Below are 24051 nucleotides of genomic sequence, written 5' to 3' on the forward strand. Positions count from 1 at the left end.
TTTGAGAACAAATGAAATAAATCACCCCAACCGGTGTGAGACTACAAGAGCCTTGCCACACCATCGGTGGGATACCATGAATGTCTAAGCCAACGATCATGGCATAACAATCCAAGACTTCTCGATGGGAGGATAGCCAGTCCATGTCTAAAATCATGTTGAAATCTAACATATCGAGTAAAATAAGATCATCCTGGGTGTACCTCCCTCTAAATGGCCACCACATAGGATCTAAAAACTTGATCTACTACTAAAGTATCACCTACTAGGATTCAAACATACAATGGCTCTACTAAGGTCTTTGGACTCACACTCAACCGACGAGCGCAATACACATATACATATGAATAATACATCATGGATAAAATAAAGCTAAGGCAGTTAAAAGAATCATACCTATAATCACATCGTCTGATGCCTTAGCCTCTACTCTAGCTAGAGATGCGTAGGTGTGGCCTTAGGCACCTTTACCTTACGCATCAACTCAACCATCTATCCTACCTCCCCAGGGACCTCCCTATACACCCTGGTGACCACCCATGTGGTCTTACCCTAGCCTCTACCTCTAACTAGAGTTATTGTCGCTTATGCGGGTTTAGTTGCCTATAAAGCTGGTCTGGGTGATGTACGAAGAGGGTACTCTCTAGAATAATGATCTAGATCCCCATAGTTATAACACCATTATGTCGGTCTTATCAAAACTAGAGATCGTCCACTCCATCCTGAAGAACCTGTCTGAGTACCACTTAGGCATTAACTCGGACCGACATTGGAACCACCCTGATGGTGCTGGTTACCCTCTCAAGCATATAGCAAAGCCTTGAACTGGCGAATAGACACACCCAATAAGAAACTCTGGCAGGACCGATCATATGAGTCCCTCGGCCTAAAATGAGGCACACCATGGCTATCATCTTGTCTGGCACTCTTGCTCTAGCCCCCTTAGGCCTCATGATGGAGCTGCTCAAGTGTATGGGCATGTTCTACCATATGTAAAAAGGAGAAGCCCACTAAAACCCTAGACTGAGTCTCAATTTATAGCTGAAATCTTAATCTTCTAACAAAGCACCAAACTCTCTCCTCCTCTAAAGGTAAGATCATAGTGGCATTCCTAGAGAGCTCGTGAAATCTAGCCTCATAATCTGGCATAGTCATGTAACCCTACTCCAATTATGAGAACTAATATCGAAGCTAATCTCTAATACTCCTAGGAATGAACCTGGCCAAAAGAGCCTTGGAAAACTCTATCCATGACATTAGTGGATACCTAATCATCCTAGTCTTTAAATATGAATGCCATCATTGTCTAGAAACACCATATAGTTGATATGCGCTGAAGTCGTCTCCTCGCAACTCAACCAATCTTAAAGTTTGAAGTTGCTCACAATAAGTAAGAAGGAACTAGTAGGCATCCTCCCCAATAGCCCCAAAAAACCTTGGTGGTGATAATCTGAGAAATAATCTAAGCATCTTATGCTCGTGCAATGGCATGACACTCTCTGAACTAGTCAGCTAGGCGGCGGCAGCTGCCATGGCAGCTGAACTCTTAGAACTGGTATAGGTTATCTTGAGATGAGGCCTACTATATACTTCTTATCATTACCAATATCTAGGCAAACATACCCTGAATATTTAGAGCAGCAACTGGTACGGGCGGTGGATGGGCTGGTCTTGGGCCCACCAACTAGTGATATCCTGAAGCTACCTATAGATCCACATCTCGCTCCATAGTCTGCTCCCTATCATGGGCTAGGGCTACAACTCTAGCATGACCTCGCTGTCAGCTTTTATTCCTAGCTTGGGTTGTATCTGCAAACTCGGGTGCATCATTATTTGTCGCTCTACTATCCTATACAAGATTTGAACAAGTAAGATTTCATGAAACTGATAAGACTCACACTACACAAAAGTGATATAGAAGAGAAAAACTTCTTAAATACATCCTATAGCCTCCCAAAGATAAGTTACGTATGTCTCTGCACTGATCCGCAGTACTCTGCTAGATTTTAACTCTGTAAAAGTGAGACCAGTGAACTTGGCTCTATTAACAATATGTCACTACCCGATTCCTCATTTTATGATGGAGCCTACCATAACTCACCAGTAAGCAAGCCAACCCGTATCCCAAAACTATAATTAATAGGATCTAAGGGAAAAACACTAACATTCAGCTAAAATAATAATATAAACAATAGGAATCACAAATGAAGAAGCAGAAGAAAGACAAAAATATATACAAACAAAAGATCCCTACCAAAACTTGGAAATCACATGTACAGAGCTACTAAAAAAAGGAGTACAAGTCCCAACAGTGGACCACAAAAATAAGATTGTCCCAAAGAGCAAAAGACAAATCAATATATATATATATATATAGAAGTATATGGGTAACTCAGGATGTTATGTGCTCACATTCGCCTCCAAGTATGACTCCTGCTGGCTCGAGGTTAACATTGATAGATGGTGCTTAGATCTGCATCACAAAAATAGATGCAGAGTGTAGTTTGAGTACCCAAACAATAGGTACCCAGTAGGCACCATAGGCCGACTGAGCAAGAAAAGTGAAAGTAATATGAAATGCTAGAATTTAACCATAATCAGAAAAAGGAATGGAAAGTCTAACTGGAATGCACACAAGTGTACTAACACACAAAGAAAGAGAGAATAACTAACTAAATCCGATGGGGCTCCCATTAACACACAGGTACACTCATGCACAAGTTAAAAGTAAAATGCGAGTGGACTCACATAAGCTCAATAGGTATAAGGAAGAATTAAGGCTACAAGATAAGAGAATCTGATGAAATTTCCAAGACTTCCACAACTTTCTGCGGACTTGAACCAAACCAATTTGGATGCTTGTAGCTTTATCCAAAACTGATAGGAGTTAAGGACTTGAACCAAAATGAAGATGAAGACATCAAGGACCTGAACTGAGATTTGGAGTAATTGAGGACTTGAACCAAAGCTAAGGATAATCATAGACTAGAACCACTTATAAGTATGACCAAGGACTTTAATTGAGGTGAAAGTAGCTATGGACTCTAACCAAGATGTAAGGAGTGGTATAATTGAACCACAACTACAAATGGCGGTGGACTGGAACCACCGCAGAAGAAAGTTAGGACTTGATCCAAGGCTATAATACCAAGGCAAAGACTTGAACAATGCCAGTGGATTGAATTAGGGACTTAAATTATGAATAGAAGCGAATTATCTAGGAATAGGATCAGTGGCCAACTGAGCATCTCGGGGTGTACCCCTTATTTGAGTGTCATCAACAAATTACTTAAGCCAGAGCCATATCGAACTAGAATTGACAAGTAACTTCCAAAACCCAGAACCAAGTACTCTGGAACTAATGATATAAGAAAATTATGGATAGGAGGTTCTAAGAGCGGTGTTACTACCTAGATAAGGCCCAAAATATCAGGCTCAAGTATTATATATCAGTCTATAAGAAGATAAGTCGTTCGAAGAGACGTCAGATAGTTTCAGGGAGTAACGGTCCCAAAAGTATACAAGTCTATGACAATACTAGTCTAAGCCTAGACTAAAGCCAAACATGCTTCTAACAATAAATAACAAGTCATACAAGGGCACACCAAAAGGTATGAATAATCAATAACGGCAACTGACATAATAGTGCTATTTTCATATTAAATAGGCTAAAGGGGTAACGAAGCAAGCTTGGATACGGTGGATCTATATCAGGTATGTAAAGCTATCCCTCTTTTATTTTGGCATGTCTTAGCTATAAGTGATATATGATATAAGCTTTGGGGGTAATTTCATTCATAAGCTCCGAGTATGATTCATTACTCTTATTCACTTCTTGACGCTAGAACTCTTAAAGTAGTTGAGTTATTGCTCTCGAGCCTTCTATATGTTGAATAGTAATTGGATGTATAAGCTACTATTCCTAAGGACTTTACGATTACAAATATCTCTGATTCCATAAGATGTTTAGAATTACCTATAGCTTGACTGTGTGTGCTCCAAATTACTTAGCCAGAGCTTTTCCATTCTGTACGGCCTAGAAATGCTGGCACACTATCAAAAATAGAATCATAACTTTATTACGGTTGTTTAGACACTAAAATTATCAAAATCATAATTGGACCAATTTTAGAGTCAAAATTGGAAATGTGGGACCCACTCTGGTAATTCCAGAATTTACTCATTGAAAAGGTTTAAATTACCTCCTCAAACTTGTGTTCCAAAATGTAAAACAATTCGGAGATCGGAATAGCGGGAAAACAAGACATGCAATAATTCACCATTTAAACCACCATAAAATAACTAGGACAACAACTATTTATGGAAATATACCTCCAAAGGTGACTTATGACACTTTTTGATCACTAACCCATATAGTCACAACTTTCCCAAATGCACAGGATTTGGAATCACCCAATTTGGAGTTGTATCGAGAGAGAAAACACTAATAGAAATGGGAAATGAGGGTTGATCAGGGTCTGGTCTAAATTTAAAAGACCGGACCTAAATCTTCATCACAATTTTAGGGGAGAGTGTCATGTTCACTACACCCTAGAAAAATAACCATCGCGATCATACTAGTCAAACCTCTCGATCGCGATGACTAACCTAGTCAACCCCATAAGAGGACTCATTGCGATTGGAGTCAAGGCACTGCGATTATGATGCCTTAGATGGGTGACCTGCCTTGATCATGGAGGTCTCATTGCGAATGCGGAGAAGGAAATCACTGGCCCTAGCAAAGTGCTGCGATATCATTTTTGGCCAAGTTCAAAATGTCCAATAGGGTACTTGGGATTCGTTCAGAATCTCGTGCATGCAAACGAGATATCCTACCCCACAAAATTTGACGTTCCAAACTCAATGGAGAATTCATAATTTATACAAAGTCATTTTCATGAAAAGTGAGTCTCACACCCAAATGTTATTTTTAGCAAAATCCACAACGGGCCTCACAATTTGACCTAAAGCCTCGAGAAGCGAATGAAAGATCGTTCTAGATAAAACTCAATATTTCAGAAATAATTGCACTAACATAATTTTTATCTCTATGCATTTTCCAAGAATGTTGACCGAAGTGAAAATTAGGATAAATTTTGAAGAATAAAACGCCAAATGGCCCAAACTTGCACTAAAAGCCTCGGTACTCATGTCGACCATGCTACTAGCCTAGTTTTTCTATTTTAGAGCTAATAAAATCATCAAAATTCCATTCTAAGGACACTTACCTGATGTTATTACAAAAATCAATTTTTCAAGTTTTAAAAGGTCCAAAATAGGGAAATAGGCCTAAAATCCAAACGAACAATCAGAAAACTGAACAGTTAGTGTCAATAAGTCATAAATGTCTTGGGGTCCCTATAGAAATGCTCTAAATAATGAAATGAATGCATTAACTCAAAAATAACCTAGAGGGTCATTACATTTGTATTTTTGGATTCATTAAGACAAAGGATACATTTGACCAAAAGTTAACTACTGGGAAAATTCATACTAATAGTATAACAAGGATTAAATGCAAATTATTTTCAAAATTAGAAGGATAAATTATTTACGTTTCCTTAAAAGTTAATAGGACAAATACTACATATGAAACTCAAACATGTTAGTTGTTAAAATAATTTTTTGAGTCACCTTTATCAATTGTAATAACCCACTAAGTCATTTTGTCCATGTCTATGTATTTTTGTATTTAGAGCATTTTTATAGCAAACCTAAGTCATTTATAACTTGTTGGGACTGATAGTTTGGTCAATTGGTTGTTCGTTTTGTTTTTATGCAAGTTATTGTGTTTTGAAGTCTTTGAAGTTTAAAAAGATGAATTTGGTTGAAACTTCAGAAAGATGACCTCAGAATGGAATTTTAATGATTCTGTTAGCTTCAAAACATCACGTTTGGTCTACTACAATCTTTCATTCAGATTCTGAGGCTTTTTGACTCGATTCGAGCAACCTTGTGGCTAAAATGGGGGCTTGGGTGTAAGGCCCACTTATTTTGAGATGACCTCCATTGGATGTTTTGACGTCTCCACTGAGTCTGAAATATTGAATTTGATGGGGTAGCATAGTTTGCTTGCATGCAAAGATTCTGAATGAACCCGAGCACCCCTTAGAAATTTTTTCTAACTTGGTATCCTAGCTAATGAAACAACATTCGATGCACTTCAATTTGTTCTTTGCATTCACGGGACTGGAGCTGTATATGTAGAGACCAAGGAGTTTGTACATCACGTTTGCAAGCTCTGAGTCGTATTTGCAGAGGTCAAGGTAGCTGACCTTCCATGTTCGCGAGCTTGGCACATCATTCTCATAGTTATGGGGGACCGACTCTTCACATTCATGGATTGGGTCCTGTATTCACGAAGGTCATTTGAACAATCTTTTTATTAAAGATGAGTCCAAGAAATTAGTTCATTCTTCTAACTCCAAACTTTGATATTTTGAGTTTTAAAGCTTCGATTGAGATAGGTTCTGGCTGTAATTTCTGGGTTCAGGTTGTTCCTACTATATTACCTATATTCATATGCATTTTCTATCACCAGTATAATTAATTATTGTTTGCACCTGCCGATCTTGTGGTGGTTCGATTGGGTTATGTTTGTTGCTTGTACCTTTCAGGCTTATAAGGTTTGTGTTAGGTTATTGTTTGACTATATTTGTGTATTCTTGTGTTTTATTGATAGTTGGTTAGGTGTGTGGCTTAGACTTGTCATGATATTGGTCCTCCTTGACTTGGTTAGTTGACTTTTATAGCATGGCTCCATCGTAAGTAAATGTTTGGGTTTGTGCCTCTAGGTATGTTCTTTGACTTGGTCTCTTACTCTGTGTATCCTTTTCATCGTTCTTGTTGCTTATACTATCATTCTTTATGTTCTTGTTTGATACTCATATTATGATTTTCTTATTTACTTGCTATTTATACTTGATTTATTTTTGGAGCTCAGTTGGCCTTTGCCTACTGAGTACCACTTGTTGGTACTCATACTACACTTCTGCACCCTATATATCATAGTACAATTTCTCACCGTTGATTTAGATCTTGTGCGGAGTAGCTTTTGGGATTTGGAGACTGGTGTGAGCTATTGACATTGGAAGTTGCTAATCTCCCTATATGGTGGCTAAGACAAGTCTTTACTTACTTTTAGAGACAGATTATTAGTTGTTATATTGTATTTTCAAAGCCTTGTACTTATATTTTGACTGGATGCTCGACTATCGACTAATGTTAGATCTTGGGATGGTCATGTTGTATATATTTCTTATTATTCCTCTTTATCTTTGTTGTTATTTGTCTCTTGCTTCTTCTTGTTTATCTTCCATGTGATAGTCCGTTGCTTCTGGTTTTGGGCTATGGATTAATCTTACTTATTGGTGGGAGTAGTATATGCCATCATGATCTGAGAAACCAGGTCATGCCATATGACATATATGTGTTCCACTTTTATAATGAGGGTATATCAGCTCTAAATGACAAAGTTGATGGGTGTATATCCCTTTTCTCTATTTGTTTACTGCAAAAAAAGATACATAAATTTATAAACTAGTTCTGTCAATGAGGTAAAAAGCTATCAAATATGATATAAAACCAAATAACATACTCTCTCCATTTCAATTTATTTGTATAGTTCCCACTTGACACGTTCTTAAATAATTAAAGAGATTTTTGAATTTTGTGTTGTTCAAATTAAAGTTGTGTAGAATGTACCAAAATGCCTAATCTTGTCATCTTAAATATGCTATGTAGAAAGTTAGAATAAAAAATTAGTCAAAAATAGAAAAGAAACATTTTTTTTTAAATGAAAAAAGAAAAATAAAACAAACAAATCGTAATGACAGGCGTATTATTTAGCAAACATCCTATGATGTGTTTGCATATTGTCACGACCTTGACCTGCCATGATTGAAACCCATTCTAACCCTCCAGTAGGAGAATAAATTACTAACCCAAAATTTAACCCATTTAAATCATTTAAGGCCAAACTCATTAAATAGAACACCAAACAACTGTTTTAAACAAAACAAAAGCTTGAATTCCCATAAACTCTATCACTTATCAAAAATCATTGTGGAAATTAGCCCTAGAATAAGAAAGTCATTATACAAAAACTCTAAGTAGTCAAGAAAAGGGATGCAACTCTAAAAACTCGAAATCATAAGCTGATAGTCTATGGTGTCTGTGTCCAAAAAAATGGACACAAAGATAGAGAAGAATACATGGTAGCCCAAAAGAATAGTACACCCTTTGATTCGAGTGGTCAAGCATCCCTTAACTGAGGTCTCATATTAGCCGCCTAAATATGCCCTGTATAAAACAAGAAAAGAGAAAGTACAGTATCAGCACACAACCATAGTGTATTGGTAGGATCCATAACCAGTTCCAAAACATGAATTAAACAAGTAACTACAACATAGTAAAATAGGACTACACGTAAATGAACAACCAAAATATAATACAGATTCCCAATCACAATATCCTGAATCAAACCAAATGCATGAAAATTGTCCCACATAATCACAAAATGCACATACCCAATCCTCTCATCGAACCCACACACAAATTGTTAGTATATCATCGCGGTACCTGAGCTAACTATGATGGATCATACCAGGCGTGGTACCCGAGTCAAGCATTTGTATTATGTACCGGCGTGGTACCCGATCCAACCATATAAATATTTGTACAATGCACGAAACCCAAGCTAACCATCAATCACAACCAACATGCACAATCACAATCACAATGAACAATCACACTTGAAATCACAAGTAAATAAATAGGTTCATTGGATGAGATTATCACTATGGTACCATTTCATATTTAGCTGTTTAGTTTCCTTTACATGCATTGCACAAGTAATAATACAAAGCACTAGACATGCATACCTACATAATTTGGAAACATACAAACCATCACCTACCTTGAATCAAGCCTTGATACTCGTAAAGAACCCGAGCTTTCCCTTTTGCAATGCCTTGGCTTATTCTTGGTCTAAAACAATAAATAAATACAAACAATCAATGACAATGGTTTAATTAAACCCGTATTATACTCAAATCCTAACCCTAGACCAATTCATGATCATTTTAACTCAACCAGGGCTTTTTCCACCATTTAATCAAATTAAAACCCTTCCCCAAGAGCAATATTCAAGATTCCAAGACTTAAGAATCAACTTTACCATATTGAGGAATAATTAACTAACCTTTATTGATGAACACAATGAAAATCGATGGTTTTTTCCCTAAGTCGCCCGTACAGTTCCCCAAAATGAAATAGCCAAGTAATGATTCATTTTTGGATTTGTGCACTAAAATCTCAAAACTGCCACTATAGCGCCTGAGTATCCCATTGTAGCGATTGCATGCACATTCCTCTATAGCAGTGTGATTCCCATAATAGAGTTTTGCACCGGATTAAAGATTCGAAAAATCCAACACACCTTCAATCCTTAAAATTCCAAACTAACCCTTTCACACCAAATTTAATTCTGGGAGTTCTACATACCAAAATTCAATTTTTGAAAGCCCTATGGACTCCTTAATTTCTTGGCTATTAGGAAATCCAATACATACTTAGAAATCATCCCCAATCCATTCTTGGATTACCCTAGTTCTAACATCACTTAGATTTTCCAAAAGGTTTTCTAGCCAAATCTTTTCACTATTGGGCTGCCCATAATGACCAGAACGAGTCGTTACAATAGATACCAAGTTACTCATATCTCATTCCCTAGTGATCAAACGAGAAAATTGGATAAGTTAGAAAAAGAGTAGTACCTGAATCCTAAAAGAAGTGAGGGTACTTTTCCCGCATGTTCATCTCGGTCTCCCAAGTAGCCTCTTCAACTAGACGATGCTTTTACTCAACCATTAACAATTTCATCTCTTCTGTACTCAACTTTCGGACATCGCGATCAAGAATCACAATTAGCTTCACTTCATACTGTAGATCCTTTTTTAATACTTCTGAGTCCCACTTGATGATATAGTCTCCATTCCCATGGTACTTCTTAAGCATAAACACATGAGAAACTACATGAAGTCCAAACAAGTTGGGTGGCAGTGCTAACCTATAAGGCATTAGCCCAGCACTATCAAAAATCTCAAACAGACCAATGTAGCGAGGTCTAAGCTTACTCTTTTTACCAAATCTCATGACTCCAACTCATATCCCAAACCTATGAGTAATGGGATTAAGGATAGAAAAGTAAATCAAAATTAACAACATAATAGAAATTACAAATAAAGGAGTGGAAGAAAGCCAAAACTATATACAAATAGAAATTCCTCCAAGAACCTAAAAGTCACAAATTCAGAGCTGCAATAAAAATAAATTCAAGTCCCAAAATTGGAGCACATAAACAAGACTTGCCTCCAAATTGCAAAAGACTAGTAATAATATACACATAATGAGTGGGTAAATCTATGACGCCATATGCCAACCCTCACTTCTGGATTAGATTGCAGTAGGCTCTAACTCAATGTTGGTAGTTGGTGCTTGGACCTGCATCATAAAAACAGATATAGTGTAGAGTGTAAGTACCAAAACAACAAGTACCCCATTGGTATCATAGGATGACTAAGCAGTAAAAGTAATATGAAATGCCAGAATTCAACACAACAATAAACAAAGGGTAGAAATCTAACTAGGATGCACACAGTGTACTTAAACACAAAGAAAGAGAAAACAACAAGCTAGTTCAAACTGGATTCCTATAACTCTGGCTAGTACACTCATACACAAGTTTAAGTAAAACCTAAACAGGCCTTCATAAGCCCTATAGGTGCACGAAAGGGTTAACATCAATAAAGAAAACCTGATGATATTTCAAATATTACTACAACCTTTCAAGGACTTGAACAAAATCAACTGAGTTCCTGAAACTTGTCATAGTAATCTTAGAAACATCATCAAGTTCTCTTGAACCTAAGCAAGGAAGAAGAAATCTAGGACTTTAACTGAGATTGGAGTAGTCGAGGACTCAAATCAAGGCTAAGGATAATTGTGGACTCGAACCAAGAATGTTAGTTGCTAAGGACTCGAGCCAAGGCTAAAGATAGAGATGGACTTGAACCAGAGTTACTGATAGCGGCAGACTCCAACCTCATCTACAAATAGCGGTGGACTCTAACTACGACCGAAGATGGCCTAGGACTCGAATTGAGGCTAAAAATACCAAGGCATGGACTTGAATTGTACCCAGTAGAGTGAATTAGGGACTTGCACCATAAATAAAGGCCAATAAATTAGATTTAGGATAAGCGGCCAATCGAGGTTCATGAGGAGAACCCCGAATTGAGTTTCATCAACAAATCACACCAAGGCCAAACCAAATCCAATGAGAATCGACGAGCGAATTCTAACCAAGAACTAAGTGCACCAAACCTGATGGAATGAGGTTATTATGGATATAAGGTTCCTAGGGCTGAGTTACTGCCTAGATTAGGCCCAAACTATTAGAATCAATCAGCTATATCAGTCTATAGGGAGCTAAGCCATCCAAAGCGATGTTGGAAAAGTTCTAAGGCCTAATGGATCAAAAGTATGTAAGTTTATGGAAATCACTACTCTAAGCCTAGACTAAGGCCAAACATGCTTCCAAAAGTACACACAATCGATAATTAAGGCACACTACAAGGTATGGATGATAAACTAACACAACTAACATGCTTTCACTGCTTGAAATACTAAAAAATAGCCCAACACATGGATTCTACAAATTAAGCATGATGAAGTACCAATTCACCCTAAAATTCACACAAATAAATATACATTTACATAATGATTCTCAGTTTAAGAAGAGGGAAGTCGTAGCCTACATTTAGGCTGACCGCACGTGCTCCAAATTAAGTTGCCGAAGCTTTTTCCTTCCGTACGGCCTCAAAATATTGCCAAGCTATAAAAAGTAGAATCACCACATTATTATGTTTGTTTAGACACTAAAATTACTAAACATAGAGATGAACTAATTTTGGAGTCTAAAATGGTAATGTGAGACCCACGCTAAAATTTCAAGAATTGACTCTGCAAAAGAGTTTAATTCACCTCCTTAAACTTGTGTTCCAAAATGGAACACAATTTGTGACTCAGAACAACAGAAAATCAAACATGTAAAAATATCAACATTTTAGATAAGGAAACCCACAAAGACAACAGCTAAAACCCAGTATTTCCCTCAACCAAAGGTTTCCCGACTCTATCAAACTATTCACCCATATATCCCAGATGATAATGGCTACACCAAGCTTCTAAACAACTAAAATATACTTAAAATAAGGAACAAATCGCCAACTGAACTTTTTCATGTGAAGTTGATCACATCTCTGGTCTTAACTAAAATACCAGAGAATTGTTCTCCACAAACACGGCTACAGTAGCCTGCAGATACGGAGAAGAGTGGCTAAGACCTTCGCAAATGCGGAGGAGCTTTTGTGTTCACGGAAGGCAAATACCTTGGCCTCAAGAATATAAAAGGCAAATACACTACCACCTGAACACAGCTAGGGATCTGTGAACATGGAGACCATTCCACCTAGCCTACGTCAAGGCACACCTCTTCCTACGAATGCATATGGAGTAAAACCCTTGCACCACCAACTGCTGCAACTTTAAGTTCTGGCATTGTCTAAGTCTCCACATGGTGCTCGAGATTCTGCAAAACTCCATGCAAGCAAATGGACTATGCTACTTTTACACCTAAAAAAATTCAGTTAAGACCCGAGCCATTCTTCTTATGCGTATAGGCCCGATGCCAAAAAATTCTAATTGTATATATGTTTTTGGATAAATTCCTAAGTATTCAAGTTATATTAGAGGTGAATTAGGGTCATAAGGAACCTTTAGTACTAAGTCGAGTTCAAAGATCTTTTACCGATTGAGTTTTCATATAAAATTATATAAGGGTCAATGTCAAATGATAATATCTATTAGAATATTAAGAGTTAGGTGGCCCATCACCTATAAAATTAAATATCTACGTGTCGTCTTTCCAACGCCACCAAGGTTTCCTAATTGGGAGTTTGGAGTAGAAAGTTATGGTCATAAAGCATGTCTAGACAGGGTAATTTGGCGAGCTCACTAGCCAATTTGGCGACTCGCCGAATAGTTCATCGAAACCCCAACTTAGCTCACTAAATGGACTTGAAAACCGTCACAAACTGTTATTTTAGGTGATCTAAAGAACCCTTTTGGTGACTCACCAAATGGATCGGCGAGGAGATCTCTACCTCGTTGATTAGGCCGACGGGACTCATTAAAAGGTTATTTTTTAATTTTGTTTATGGTTTTCTTAAGTTCCCAAAAAGGTATTCTTGACCCTTTACCCTCAATTAACTTCCCTAGATCTACTTTATATCCTTAAAACCTCCCCATTCTTTCCAAACCCTCGGACAAATCAAAATTTCACATGTTTTAAGTTATTTCAAGAAGAGAAAAAGCAGGGTTCCAAGAGCATTCTTTGATTTCTTCAAATTTCATGAATATAATTCTTTGAGGTATGTAAGGATAAGACAATGTTGGACTGAGTTCATCCACATTCCCCTTCATATTTATTGATTCGAGTTGAGTTGAATTGGAGTTTTTGAGTTCCCTGAATTGAATTCTTGAGTTATCAATAATTTTTTTGAGTTCGTTTTACCTATTTAAGTATGTATTGATGTTGTTCATGGGTTGAGTATTTCACTTGGATTCATGTTCATGTTCTCATTCACATGAACCCTAATTGAGGATTATATTTTATTTAGATCATTGATTTTACAAGAGTTAGAGTTTTCACATAAGTTGAGTCTAAGGAGTCTTTGAAAGTTTTCATTATTTTGAACATGAATATTTTGAGCATAAATGATGGTTTTGCAAAAGAGTTTTAATAAGTTGTGATTGATTTCGAAAATATATATTTCTGAAAGAACTTGATGATTTGAGCATGAGTCGAGCCCGTGTTGAGTTGAAAGAGTCTTTAATATTATAACTATTTTGATCGTACTTTCACTTTGCATTCTTTTGAGTCGAGATTGCATGTTTTAAAGAGATTTAAAAGAGTTGAGTATTTAATCTAAATGAGTTGATTAGATTGAATTGATGTGAAAGATCATAATAATTGAGACGGGATTGAGTTTTGATAAGAGTCCAATGAGACTAGTCAAAAGGTTTGATTGCACTAATCTATTTTAGTTGCATGAATATATTGAGTTTTAGGAGTACTATCGAGCATCGAATAGAGTTAGTGTAATATTCAATAACTACGTAGCCAACATAGGAGAGGATTGAATCATTACATTGGGCGTTTCCCTTTTTATTGTCCTAACAAGATAGGACTTGATTGATTGTGGATCCAAGATTGGTGGATTCATCTTTTACCTTTGCAAGTATTGGAAGGACGTGGAAATGACTTCATTTCATTTTACATCACCTACTTATAGGTGGTGGGATTTTTGTTGGTTAAGAGAGACTTCCAGATTGTGCATGAAAGTATATGGCATATTTTGAATAATTTGCCTATTAGTGAGTCTTCTTAAAGCATTGTTATATTTTATATTAGCATATAATATTGAGTTGGGTTAATTTCATTCTATATTGAGTACCTTTGATACATTGTTGTTTCATTCTGCCATGTTACATATTCGTACATTCCACGTACTAACGTCCATTTGGGCCTATATCATTTTATAATGTAGGGACAGGTATTAGAGATCATCAATATGTGCTTCATTGAAGATATACTTCTTTCCTGATAGTGGTGAGACCTCTTTGATTTCGGAGGGATCATATTCATTATTTCTTTTGCTTATGTGTAGTTCTTTTGAGGTAGTCATGACCCTTTCATTGGCACCATTTTGATAGTAGAGATAGAGGTTTCATAGACCAGATAATGATGGATTTGTTTTGATGTCTTTAACTCTTGATTAGTTTTCTTTCAAACTATGTTTTCGATTAGAATGATTTAGATTGTTGATTGAGTTAGCCCACTAAAATTTACTTTTCTCTTAAACTAAGTCTTCCGCTGAATGAGTGAAATTATGATCAGGCCAAGTGGTTCTCTTGGGAGCAACAATGTCTTCTGAGTGCCGGTTACATCTAGGGTACCAGCTCGGGGCATGACAAACTTGGTATCAAAGCATAGAGTTCAAGTGTCCTAGGAAGTATATGAAGCTGTGTCTAGTAGAGTCCTTATTATTGGTATGAAGCATGCCACATCCATAATAGGGAGGCTACATGACATTAGGAAGTGTTAACCTTTTTTTGGTATTCTATTTCGTGCCTCAGAGTTTAACTCTGTATAATCCCTTCTAACTCATATGTTCTCACGTTGTTGTTAGAACATGCCTTCCAAACACACAATGAGCCAGAGAGATGCCATCAACATTGGTATTTCCTCGCCAGAGATGCCCTCATAATCTAAAATAGGGACCAAGGTTCGAACAAAAAAGCCTGAGCCTATTACTCAGCTTAATGTACACGCTTGATGGGTAGGGGAGGATAAGGAGGAGCATAGGGAGGAACCTTGGGGAAAAAAGGCAGAGTCGGTAGGACATAAGCATAATCAATAGAAGCAAGGAAATGAAAAGAAGTCGTCTTTTCTAATGAGGTCTTCGAGTTATACACAGCCATTACTAAAGACACCTGCATCTAATAGAAAATATAATTTGAGGCCACGTTGTAATCATAAATTTAGAGTTTGAAATCCTCAGATCAAAAGAAGTATGGCCCGAGGTTCTAAAGTAAAACTACCATATGGTACTTATGGAAATCTTTATTTGGGGAAGTATTGAAAGGGTATCAATAAATGCTGTAAATGTGGTCAAGTGGGTCACTTTTAGAGAGACTTTCCAAAGTAGGCATTAAAGCCCAATCTTTTGCTCCAGCACCACCAGTTCGAGAAAATCAGAGGGTTACTACTTTTGGTACGAGGGGGGTATAAATCATTTATATGTTGCGGGGAGTCGCCATGATCAGGAGAACCCTTTAGATAATGTCACTCATATGTTTTGAGTCCTTTTCTATGATAGTTATGATTTGTTTGATCTAGATGACACTTATTTTAGGACCCCATTGATGAGTTTATCCTGATTGAGTGAGTCGATAGTGATTGTACCATTCCCGTCCATCATAGAGATACCATGATTGATCTGATTTGAGTTGAATATGACTGATCCTTTTGTCATTCTAGACATGGATCGACTTAGGCTTGTTATGCCACTATTGATGGTAGAATTTGGAATGTCAAGTTTCAGACGTTGATCGTGCCTATCATAAAGTGGAAAGATAGTAGTATTCATTATTGCCAAAGGGGGAGATGATGAGTTTCTTCCAATCCTAATAGAGATGTTGATGATAGTAGGCTGAGTTAAGTGAGATTAGATGGGGCAGAGTGAGTGTTTCTTGATTGTGATAGTTGTGTTGTACTTGTCTAGTTAAAGATAGAGGTGTGGAAGAGTAGTTAGATAAGACCTTGTGATGTGCAATAGATAGGTAAGTATGTATTAGTAGTCCCATTCATGGCAGTGGTGATGACTGGCGCTAATTAGAGAGAAATCCCGGCCACAATGGCTAAAGTATGTATTAGTAGTCTCATTTTTGTCATACCAATCTCCAAAATTTGTTACAAAGGCTTTTTAATTAGACATGAACTGTCACTTTTCTAGTTGTGGTCTTCGTAATGTGAAATCCCCTAGGATGGAAAGATAGTGAAAGTATGTCCTCATATTTCTGCACATAACAAAATATACATATATACTTTTCTAGTAGAGACATAAAGAATGTGCAAGTTATATCATCTCCATCACTTTAAAGTACATCCATTGTACCAGATGATCATGCGCCAAACCCCATAACTATAACTATAGCCTCGACATCTCATAGTAGTATTGATTTTTCAAAATATACTCCCCCTTGCTATTCACACCATCTATCCAATCCAATCCTGGGTAGTTTACGAAATTGGTATCTAATTTATCATCTATTCTAATGCCAAACATAGGATATAGTGCTCTTTCAAGTTTACCAATGAGTCTTGGACCAAATGTGGCATTTTCTTTATCATAAGCACTTAAAATGAATTCTACTCCAAATCAACTTACTGATGAAACAAATTTAGTTGAGTTGACAAGTGCATCATTCAACAAGTAGTCAAAACTATCTTCCATGAAAATTGAGAAACAATCAGAACTGATGAAGTCCTTCTATCTCTATCTTTGCAGACAACAAATATCAATGCAAACACTACTTTACCACCAATAATGGAACCTATATCATCAGATCGCACTGAAGAAACTCCAAAGTCATTAATGAAACCCATAACTAAATTTTGAAGGTACTTACATTATCTTATCATTATAATGGAAAGTCTACTCGGAGAAGAGATCAGGTGCTTCAAGGCCCTCATCGACAGATACATCATTCACTATAAAGGGTAGATGTAGAAAATAGAGTTTCTTTATGTACACATCAAACCTCAAGAAAACATGTCATAGGAAGAGGAGATTAGAATCCCCGTGTCATAAGAAGATTTAAGGAGCATTTTAATTCTAAGGCAATTAATGAAAAGTTCAATAAGAAAGAGGTTTGGGACTTTTTTTGAAAATAATAACAACGTCAAAGCAGATGATGGAAATGAAGATGGAAAAATGATGGATGATGATGATGTTAAAGCTGAATATCAATTAGTACATGTAAAATATGATAGGAAGCATGTTTACTATAATGATAACTTTTTTGATTCTCTTTCTTATGGTGCACCTGATAATGAATCTGTAAAAGTAACACTCTCTGAACAAAGGAAAAAAGTATAATAAGATATTTGGAGTTGAGATCCCAATACTCCAACAGGATGATGAGACAAACCTTATTGACACATGTATGACTACTTATGTTATAATAAAATCAGTCATTACACATAATTCGGCATACACATGTCAAAAAAGTTTGTCTCATCATGCTGTTAGAGTATTGGGATCTCAACTCCAAATATCTTATCATACTTTTTTCCTTTGTTCAGAGAGTGTTACTTTTACAGATTCATTATCTGGTGTGCCATAAGAAAGAGAATCAAAAAAGTCATCATTATAGTAAACATGCTTCCTATGATATTTTACATGTACTAATCGACATTAAGCTTTAACATCATCATCAACCATCATTTTTCCATCCTCATTTCCATCATCCGCTTTGACATTGTTATTATTTTCAAAAAAAGTCCCAAACCTCTTTCTTATTGAACTTTCCATTCATTGCCTTAGAATTAAAATGCTCCTTAAATCTTCTTATGACACGGGGATTCTAATCCCCTCTTCCTATGAAATGTTTTCTTGAGATTTGATGTGTACATAAAGAAAATCTTTTTTCTAACTTTTCCTTTTAAGTGAACGACCTATCTGCCAATGAGCGCTTCTATGCACCTGATCTCTTCACCAAGCAGACTAAAATTTACAATCACAAGATGATATAGACACTTGCAAAGTCTTAGTTGTGAGTTTAAGCAATGACTCTGGGGGTTTTCAATGCTATATGATAATAGAAGTTCCATTATTGGTGCTAGAGAAGTCTTTACATTAATAGTTGTGGTCCTCAATGATGAAGATGGAGAGGACTGCCTCAATCCTGACTGTTTGTTCGTTGTCATGGGAAATACTTTTGAATGCTTAGTGAATGATACAACTATCAGCTCAACTGAAGTTGTTTCATGAATAACTAGAGCTACAATAGCATTCACATTGAGTACTTCTAGCAAAGAAGATGTCATTTTTGGGCAAAGATTCATTTGTACACATGAAAGAGCACTTGATCCATTTTTTGGCATTAGAAAGGATGATAAATTAGATACCAGTTTAGTAAACCTCCTAGGATCGAATTGGACAGATAGTGTGGATAGCAAGGGAGAAAGTGTATTTGGGGAACCTATTCTTCCATGATATGTCGAGGCCATAGTTGTAGGTGTGATTGAGAAAAATGAGACTATATTATTGTAGGATCACTAGGAAAAACTGATGTTCTTTGACGTGACAGAGATTATATAACATGTAAATCATTTATGTCACTACCATGAAAGTAAATATACTCATAGTGCAAAAACCTTAGGACCATACTTGCAGCATATTTTCATCCCAAAGGATTTCATATTTCAATGACCAATGGTGGAAAGGTGAGGGCTCATGTCAATTAGAAAGACTTTGTAATGAATTTCAGAGATTGATGTGATAGAAATGAGACTACCAATATTTAATTAGGCATTCAGGTCGGGGTTGCTCTTTGATTAGTGCTAGTAAGTACCGCTGCCATAAATTTGGTTTAAAAGGTATGAAACCCTAATAAATTGATAGAAATGAATTTATAGAGAAGAGATTACAATAACCCGAATGAAGAAGAAGACACAAGAATAAATCGCTTAATGTTTCACTTGAACACTTGTCAAGAGCGAGTGAGGAAAGCTTCTTCTTCTCTATTCTATTTGTATTTTGTACTATTGATAAACAAAATTATCACTTATCCACAAATTTCATTTAAAAATAAATCAATTAGAGAACTTAAATTAACTAGAAATTTCCTCAAAAAAATTCACACTTCTAGTAAAAGAAACACAATTGATAAAATTGCTTCAGGTAACTCACTAGGAATTCATCTAAGTTATATGAAATGTTAGTTTCAAAGTAATAAAAATATAAAAATGGTAAGTATAGGACAATAATAATGAGATACAAATATGAGATATTTGCTCAAGTTTTCGTATGGATACCGTTATTGGACTTTTTTGTCTGAAGTTTAATTTTTATCCCTTTAGGGCTCATGCTGAAATTTATTGAACCTCAAACTCAAATTTTATATGTCACTGTAGACTGATGTATGGAGGACCTTGGCCTGAGATATTTGCTTTAATTTTAATTGCGTTGAGGCTAACTCAAGAAGGGGCTTGGATAGATTTTGTTTGGTTTTAAGTCAGACATGATTTTAAGATGAAATTCCAGTAGATTCAATACATGTTATGCATCAAAATGAAAGAAGAAAATAATAACTAGCAATCTTTATATGAAATTAACCACATTCAATTAAAATATAAAGGTGCAATCAAATGAAGGACTTTAATAAGATCAACCTTAAAGAAGGTGTAAGAAAATAATAACTAACAATCTTTGTATGAGATTAACCACATTCAATTAAAATATTAAGGTGCAATCAAATGAAAACTTAATAAGAACAACCTTAAAGGAGGAGGTAGAAATACAAATCAATTTACCTATACGATCTACATAAGACCGTACCCAATACATAGATGTTCAACGTATACTATTTTATTCTTGAATTGAACAGAGAAGAATGACGAGGAATGAATTTAAGGAAAGAAATATAAAAGAACATATATTGTTCGAGTTCATACTTTTATCGATGTAAATAATCAACTATGTTAATCATAGGCTAATAACTATTATTCTTTGGCTCCAATTATCCAGAAAAATAAAATACAACTAAACTTATCCTATTTAGGATATCATTTACTAAATTAAAGAAATAACTTTATTATTTAAATAAACTTAAAATCTTTGAAAGTAGATAGTAAAAGATCAAATAATATCCACTTGTTTTTCTTAAAATAAAAACAATAGGAAAAATACATTGAAACTTTATTTGTGTGTTGAACAGAGGTAGAATCAAATCTCCTAGTTTTTAATTAATAAAAATAATAAAATTTAATGCTCTAGATATACCTCAAACATGCAAAATGGTACCTTTGATTTTAAAAACAAGCCAAACTAAAAAGAAAAATATATAGGATATGAGAATGCTAAAACAAAAAGAAATAAAACTTTAAGGAAATGTTGTTAAACCTTATTCAGTCAGACATGCAGAATCACATAGTTAAAACATTTCTTGTTCTAAAGATTTAAAAATTCACATTCAAAACTCTAAGCTTGACTCCGACTAATGGGGTCTTCACAGACTTGTATGTGAATATAATAATTGCATAAAAAAAGAACTTAATACTTTAACAGACTCCATTAACTCTCACTCCAACTAAAGAAAAGCTTTTAAAGAAAAATTGAATTTAACACAAGAAAAGAGGGCTACTCGATTGGAAATAAACCTGGTTTGATCCAAATCTGATTTAAGATTTAGCAAAATAATTTTGAAAGCACATTAGCCACATTTAAAATCATAAATAATTATAAAATGACTCAAAAGAGGACAAACACACTTAAGTCATGATTGCTTATTTGCTAAGCTAATTTGATAGAAGAAACCTCTGTACAGGGTTAAAGCTTTATGGAATTGCACTAGAACCTTAAGTCTAAACTTAATGTTAAGTTGTTCTTTTATTTTTCTAGCAACAACAACATTAATCCAAGTTAGCTAAATATTAATGGAAAGGCTAAAATAAGCATATGAAACAAGAAAGACTATAATTCTTCATGGGAGGGATGAAATTGAAATATGGATAGACCTCATTCATTTAAAAATAAATGGTCGATAAAACATTAAAGAAATAGATTTTATATCACATAATTTTTTTTAAAAATACTTAAATATGAAACTAGAAAGTATATGAAACTTGAAATTATTGTAACTTATATCATACAAACTGATTGGAGCTGCTAATGTTCTAATTTGAACTTAAACAAATAATAAGATGAAAATATAGATTCAGTAGGCTAATAAGATGACTACTTAATATCCAATTGAAAGAAAATAAGCAAGAATTGTATCTAAAAAATAGCAACCAAAGCAAAGTAAAACTTCAAATGAGAAAGGCTTATTACCTTTCTATGAGCACCAAATGGGGACAATGAGATTGACGAAGAAGCATCCACCTCTCGCTAAATTGACTCAAAAACAAAAGTAAAAGTTTAGAACTTGAGCTAAAATTTACAATTCTTAGGCTAGGGACAAATGAATCCAAAATCCTATACGAGTAAAGAAATGTTAGCCCTTTCGGATGTGAAAATTGTTTTTCAAATAATGAAAGGAGAGAGTTATTTATAGGGTTAAAATCTTTGAATTCTTGATCTGAACTTCGATGTGGGACTTGGGTAAAACTAGAATTTTCTAGAGGATAAGAATTTAAGTGCTACAAACGTACAAATTCGTACAATCTTTGAATGAAAATTAAAGTAAAAAAAATTGGAAAACAATGGGATAATAATGTGAACATTATGAAAATCTTCATTGAATGACGAGAAATTATATCAAAAAAGTACAATGAATGATAAATATGATCTTTTCATGAAAGTATAACGACAAATATGAGCCTTCTCTATTATAAACATATTAACTGACACTACTTTCACTTAATACTTCATTATTAACATCACATATTTATTAATCATTTTTAATATATATTTCAAAAAGGATTAATATTAAATAATATTATATTTCATGTGGAGTGAAGTTTAACTACATCAAAATACTTTTAAATTAAGTCATCTTAAGAATTTTACATGAAAAAAATATGTAATTGAAGAATAATATGAATTATTTATATCTAAAAGAGAAAATTTATATCTATCATTTGAAAAAATAATCATATTTATTCATATATTATAATTTATTATCACGATCCGATTCCTCGAATCATGATGGCGTCTACAATAATCCACCAGTGGACAAGCCAACCCGTATCCCAGAACTACAAGTAATGGGACGTAAGGGCAGAAAACTAACATCCAGCTAAAACAATAGTATAAACAATAGGAATCCAATTGAAGAAGCAGAAGCATGGAAAAAAATATATACAAACAAAAGATCCATCCCAGAATCTAGAAGTCATATGTACAGAGCTACTAACAACACAAGTACAATTCCCAAAAGTGAACCATAAAAATAAGATTGTCTCAAAAAATAAAAGACAAGTCATTATGTATACTTAAGAAGTGGGGTAACTTCAGGATATTGCGTGCTCACCCTCGCCTCCGGATCTAACAGCAGCTAGCTCGGGGTCCATTCTGATAGCTAGTGCTCGGACCTGCATTACGAAACAGATGTAGAGTGTAGTATGAGTACCAACACAATAGATAACCAGTAGGCATCATAGGTCGACTAAGCAAGAAAAGAAAAAGTAATATGAACTGCTAGAATTTAAACCATAATCAGAAACAAGGAATGGAAAGTTTAACTGGGATACACACAAGTGTACTAACACACAAATAAAGAGAGAATAACTAACTCAATCCGACCGGGCTCCCATAAATCCAGCGGATACACTTGTGCACAAGTTAAAAGTAAAATCTGAGCAGGCTCCCATAAGCCCGATAGGTACAAGGAAGAATTAAAGCTACAAGATAAGAGAATCCAATGCAATTTCCAAAATTTCCACAACTCTCCACGGACTGGAACTGAACCTATCCAGATGCCTGATGCTTTATCCAAAAATAATAGAAGTTATGGACATTAACTGATATAAAGATGAAGGAATCAAAGGATTTGAATCGAAATTTGGAGTAACTGAGGACTTGAACAAAGGCTAAGGATAATCGTGGACTTGAACCACGTATAAATATGACCTAACTTAAACCAAGTTATAATAAGCGGGGGACTTGAACCACAACTGTAAAGGGTGGTGGACATGAACCACCATAGAAGAAAGCCAGGACTTGAACCAAGGTTTTAATACCAAGGCAAATACTTGAACTAATCCCCGTAGTGAATTGGGGACTTAAAACACGAATAGAGGTGAATCAGATAGGAATAGGATTAGGGTCCAACCGAGCATCCCGGGGTGCACCCCCAATCCGAGTGCCATCAACAAATTACTCCAGCCCAAACCATATCCAACCAAAATCAACGAGTAGCTTCCAAAATCCAGAATAAAGTAATTGAGAACTGACGGAATAAGGGAATTATGGATAGGATGTTCCATGAGCGGTGTTGTTGCCTAGCTAAGGCCTAAACTATCAGACACGAGTCTTCTATACCAGTCTATAGGTAGCTAAGTCGTCCGAAGCAACATCAAAAAGGTTTTAGGGCTTAACGGCTCCAAAAGTATGCAAGTCTTTGGCAATCACTAGTATAAGCCTAGACTAAGGACAAACATACTTCCAACAATAAACAACAAGCCATACAAAGGTACAC

Source organism: Solanum dulcamara, chromosome 8 (genome assembly GCF_947179165.1).
Source record: "Solanum dulcamara chromosome 8, daSolDulc1.2, whole genome shotgun sequence".
Taxonomy (NCBI): Eukaryota; Viridiplantae; Streptophyta; class Magnoliopsida; order Solanales; family Solanaceae; genus Solanum; species Solanum dulcamara.